Source organism: Hordeum vulgare, chromosome 6H, assembly GCF_904849725.1.
Source record: "Hordeum vulgare subsp. vulgare chromosome 6H, MorexV3_pseudomolecules_assembly, whole genome shotgun sequence".
Taxonomy (NCBI): domain Eukaryota; kingdom Viridiplantae; phylum Streptophyta; class Magnoliopsida; order Poales; family Poaceae; genus Hordeum; species Hordeum vulgare.
This window is the reverse complement of record NC_058523.1, coordinates 507460617-507466789: the sequence shown is the minus strand read 5'-3', so window position 1 is coordinate 507466789 and position 6173 is coordinate 507460617.

Sequence of the window (6173 nt, the reverse complement as noted above, 5' to 3'; positions counted from 1 at the left end):
AGCTACGTCCTAGCAAAATAGTAAACGCATCTGCAAGCACAAACGTTAGTTATGAAGACAACCCTATGGCTCCTGCCGGTTGCCGTACCATCGACGTGCAAGTCGATATTATCTATTACAACATGATCATCTCATACATCCAATATATCACATCACATCGTTGTCCATATCACATCACAAGCATACCCTGCAAAAACAAGTTAGACGTCCTCTAATTTTGTTGTTGCATGTTTTACGTGGTGACCATGGGTATCTAGTAGGATCGCATCTTACTTACGCAAACACCACAATGGAGATATATGAGTTGCTATTTAACCTCATCCAAGGACCTCCTCGGTCAAATCCGATTCAACTAAAGTTGGAGAAACCGACACTTGCCAGTCTTCTTTGAGCAACGGGGTTACTCGTAGCGATGAAACCAGTCTCTCGTAAGCGTACGAGTAATGTCGGTCCAAGCCGCTTCAATCCAACAATACCGCGGAATCAAGAAAAGACTAAGGAGGGTAGCAAAACGCACATCACCGCCCACAAAAACTTTTGTGTTCTACTCGAGAAGACATCTACGCATGAACCTAGCTCATGATGCCACTGTTGGGGAACGTCGCATGGGAAACAAAAAGTTTCCTACGCGCACGAAGACCTATCATGGTGATGTCCATCTACGAGAGGGGATGAGTGATCTACGTACCCTTGTAGATCGTACAGCAGAAGCGTTAGTGAACGCGGTTGATGTAGTGGAACGTCCTCACGTCCCTCGATCCGCCCCGCGAACAATCCCGCGATCAGTCCCACGATCTAGTACCGAACGGACGGCACCTCCGCGTTCAGCACACGTACAGCTCGACGATGATCTCGGCCTTCTTGATCCAGCAAGAGAGACGGAGAGGTAGAAGAGTTCTCCGGCAGCGTGACGGCGCTCCGGAGGTTGGTGATGACCTTGTCTCAGCAGGGCTCCGCCCGAGCTCTGCAGAAACGCGATCTAGAGGAAAAACCGTGGAGGTATATGGTCGGGCTGCCGTGGAAAGTCGTCTCAAATCAGCCCTAAAACCTCCATATATATAGGTGGGAGGGAGGGGAGGAGGCAGCCTCAAAACCTAAAGGTTTGGCCGAAATTGGAGGTGGAGGAGTCCTACTCCAATCCTACTTGGAGTAGGATTCCACCTTCCCACTTGGAAACTCTTTCCACCTTGTGTTTTTTCCTTCTCAAACCTTATGGGCCTTAGTGGGAACTTATTCCAGCCCACTAGGGGCTGGTTTATCTCTTCCCATAGCCCATGAGACCCCTTGGGGCGTGACACCCCTCCCGATGGTCCCCGGCACCCCTCCCGGCACTCCCGGTACACTACCGATGAGCCCGAAACTTTTCCGGTAATGCACGAAAACCTTCCGGTAACCAAATGAGGTCATCCTATATATCAATCTTCGTTTCCGGACCATTCCGGAAACCCTCGTGACGTCCGTGATCTCATCCGGGACTCCGAACAACATTCGGTAACCAACCATATAACTCAAATACGCATAAAACAACGTCGAACCTTAAGTGTGCAGACCCTGCGGGTTCGAGAACTATGTAGACATGACCCGAGAGACTCCTCGGTCAATATCCAATAGTGGGACCTGGATGCCCATATTGGATCCTACATATTCTACGAAGATCTTACCGTTTGAACCTCAGTGCCAAGGATTCATATAATCCCGTATGTCATTCCCTTTGTCCTTCGGTATGTTACTTGCCCGAGATTCGATCGTTAGTATCCGCATACCTATTTCAATCTCGTTTACCGGCAAGTCTCTTTACTCGTTCCGTAATACAAGATCCCGCAACTTACATTAAGTTACATTGCTTGCAAGGCTTGTGTGTGATGTTGTATTACCGAGTGGGCCCCGAGATACCTCTCCGTCACACGGAGTGACAAATCCCAGTCTCGATCTATACTAACTCAACGAACACCTTCGGAGATACCTGTAGAGCATCTTTATAGTCACCCAGTTACGTTGCGACGTTTGATACACACAAAGCATTCCTCCGGTGTCCGTGAGTTATATGATCTCATGGTCATAGGAACAAATACTTGACACGCAGAAAACAGTAGCAACAAAATGACACGATCAACATGCTACTCTATTAGTTTGGGTCTAGTCCATCACATGATTCTCCTAATGATGTGATCCCGTTATCAAGTGACAACACTTGCCTATGGCCAGGAAACCTTGACCATCTTTGATCAACGAGCTAGTCAACTAGAGGCTTACTAGGGACAGTGTTTTGTCTATGTATCCACACAAGTATCGTGTTTCCAATCAATACAATTATAGCATGGATAATAAACGATTATCATGAACTAAGAAATATAATAATAACTAATTTATTATTGCCTCTAGGGCATATTTCCAACAACCCAATCCTAAGCATAGCACTAGATCGTGTTGTTCGTCTGCTAAAGCTTTTGTAATGTCAAGTATCATTTACTTAGACCATGAGATTGTGCAACTCCCGGATACCGTAGGAGTGCTTTGGGTGTATCAAACGTCACAACGTAACTGGGTGATTATAAAGGTGCACTACAGATATCTCCGAAAATATCTGTTGGGTTGTACGAATCGAGACTGGGATTTGTCACTCCGTGTGACGGAGAGGTATCTGTGGGCCCACTCGATAGTCCATCATCATACTGAGCTCAGTCTGACTAAGGAGTTAGTTATGGGATGATGTGTTACGAAACGAGTAAAGAGACTTGCCAGTAACGGGATTGAACAAGGTATAGAGATACCGACGACCGAATCTCGGGAAAGTATAGTACCGGTAGACAAAGGGAATTGCATACGGGATTGATTGAATCCCCGACATCGTTGTTCATCCAATGAGATCATCAAGGAACATGCGGGGACCAACATGGATATCCAGACCCCACTGTTGGTTATTAACCGGAGAGGTGTCTCGGTCATGTTTGCATGCTTCCCCAACTCGCAAGGTCTACACACTTAAAGTTCGATGACGCTAGGGTTATAGGAAAATAGTGTACGTGATTACCGAAGGTTGTTCGGAGTCCCGGATGAGATCCCGGACGTCACTAGGAGTTCGAATGTCTGGAGGTAAAGAATCATATATAGGAAGTGAGAATTTGGTCACCGGAATTGTTTCGGACGACACCGGTAATGTACCGGGACCACCGATAGGGTTTTGGGGGTCCACCGGCAAGGGCCATCAGCCCCAAGTTGCTACATGGGCTAAGAGTGGGTGGGAACCAGCCCATATGTTTGCTGGTGCGCCACCACAAGCAGCCCAAGGCGCAACAAGGGGTGGAGGGGGCAAACCCTAGGCGTGCGAGGCCACTTTGGGCCTCAAAGCTCAACCCTAGGGCGCCCCCACCACCTTGGCCGCCGCCCCAAGGGCCATCTAGGGCTGCCGCACCCTTAGGGTGGGAAACCCTAAGGGTGGGCACCCTCCTCCCTCTCCTCCTATATATAGTGGGGGTTTTGGGCAGATTTGGGACAAGAATTCTCTCTCTCTCAACGCAACCCTACCTTCACTCCTCCTCGTCCTCCGCGATGCTTGGCGAAGCCCTGCTGGTGAAATGCGTAGCTCCACCGTCACCACGCCGAGCTCTCCCTCAACCTCTCCTCCCTCCTTGCTGGATCAAGACGTTGGAGACGTCACCGTGCTGCACGTGTGTTGAACGCGAAGGCACCGACATTCGGTGCATAGATCGGAATCCACCATGATCTGAATCGCTGCGAGTACGACTCCATCAACCGCGTTCTAGCAACGCTTTCGCTTAGCAATCTCCAAAGGTATGAAGATGCCCTACTCCTTTCCTCGTTGCTGGTTTCTCCATGAATAGATCCTTGCATGACGTAGGATTTTTTAAAAATTACTACGTTCCCCAACAGAAAGGAAGGATTCCAACGGCGGTCGATCAGCGGCGGCTAGGGCACAGGGGAATGAGGACGAGCATGGTCTCTGGCGCTTCCCCTCTCTCTCTCTCTGTCTCTGGCTCATGAGCGTGTGGTGGTATTGGGTGAAGAAAAACACTTAGCTGGGCTGGGCCTTGACTATTCTAAACTAGTAGTAAAAGTAAAATTGATAGAGCATCTTCTTTGACTGAATGCGCGTCATCGATCGTTTTGAAGTAAATTCATAAATAACGCAAGCATCAAAATTTAAACGTGACGGAGTGAAAATATCACCGTCTTCCTATAAATCTAACCACATATTGGTACACAACAACCGTATCAAGTTTGATGCGTTTCTCCTTGGGTACCTTTTTTCTTTTTCTTGGCATGTCCTGGACACTAGTGTATTTAGGTTCGGTACTAGGACATGCATGCATGATGATCTACCCTTGGATGTCGCATGTCCACCAACTTGTGTGTATCACCGAAATGGTGAGCCGGTCCTCTCAACTCAGCCCCACGAGCCTAGCCAAGGACACGGGCGATACGGCCTATGCGACGGGTGCTTGGATCTTGCTCTTGGCTACTACCGCGTGACCCTTCCACGGACCACAGTCCACAGGCACATGACAGCATTTTCTGCCTATGACCACCTGTTTCTGGAACCTTCTAGAACCCATGCCGCCAGGGACGAAGCTAGAAAAAATATTTGTTGGGGTCATATCTATGCCAATGGGGTCATCTTCAATAAATATATAATGTTTAGTACTAAATTAATGAAGGGTTTCCTAATTTCACTGGGGTCAACTGACCCCAATGCCCACAAGGCAGCTTCGTCCCTGCATGCCGCCACTGCGTCATGACCTTTCTCGCCTTTGGAAGAACAAAATAATGCACGGTAATGCTAACCGGCGATTGTTCGCTGGAAAGGAACCCTCAACGAACGCCCTCGCAGCCGTTTTGATCGAGAAGAAACGATGACATTGGGCCTGAAAATAAAACCAGATGATCAAGGATTACCGTTTAATGAATTGGACGGTGTGGGAAGGCAAGGACCAAGGAATGCCGTGTGGGAGAGTGAATTACAAAAAAAACACCACATTTACAATAGTCGAGCAGAATTGCCATCACATTTCTTGATCATCGCAAAAATCCATCACTTTTGTTGTATTTTTTTTCCAATAAACACAAATGGCCGATTTGAAGCCGTTAACTATGATTTTTGACAGAATGGGCTCACATGTCGTGTGCCACGTAGGACGACTCTAACGGCCAGGGCCGTTAGCGCATGCTAGGTCATAAACGGATCTGCCAAGAACTCCCCCGCCCCTAAGCGAAGTGGAAATTCATTTTTTTAGTTTTGCAGCTTATCTCCTTCTCGTTGCACAGTGGAATCTGGACGAGCACCATGGGGAACTCCTCCTGCTAGGCGCCAGCCTCGACGTTGTTTTTGCCGATGACGACGGTGGTAGCGCCCGTGAGCTTCCCCGTCACGCGTTGGTGTTGGCGGCGTCGGAGTCGGAGTCGGTCTGGCACGCCGCCACCCGCCTCCGCGCGGCCACCGCCACGAAGAGCGCGACGGTGGTAGCGCCCGTGAGCTTCCCCGTCACGCGTTGCACCTTGAGGAGCAACACCGAGGTGATCTGGCGCGCGTTCTTACCACGGCCGTCTTTGCCCCCGGCGGCCCGCGATTCCCGGCAGCGGCAGCACCTCGAAGATGGCCCAGTCCGGGGCGTGCATCTTGACCACCACGGGCGGGCGGGGGAGTTTTTGGCGGATCCATTTATGACCTAGCGCGCGCTACGACGTCACTCGCTGGTCGTTACACTCGTCCTATACGGCACCTGATATGTGGGCATATTCTATGGAAATCAAATCGTTGGTGACGGCTTTAAATTGACCATTTATGTTTATTGAAAAAAATTACAACGAAAATGATGGATTTTTGCAACGAGCAAAGAATGTGGTCGTAATTCTGTTTGACTAGTGTAAATGTGGTGATTTTTTGTAATTCACCCCGTGTCGAGACGTGGAGAAGGACACGACGCGCAGCGACGGCCGCCGGCCGGAGTACATCGCTGACGAGGACGAAATCTCTACCAGATTCCGTGAACAGATCAACTCCCACAGGCAAAGCTTGGGAGCATAGCGTACATCGACGGTGTGGTAGAGACCAGGGACAGCATACTGCAAAGTGTTTGGAAAATGGGGAGCGCACATTGTAATCATCGTTGCCATTTTCTTCATCTTGTTCTCTTGAACCGTGTTTTGGAATGGAC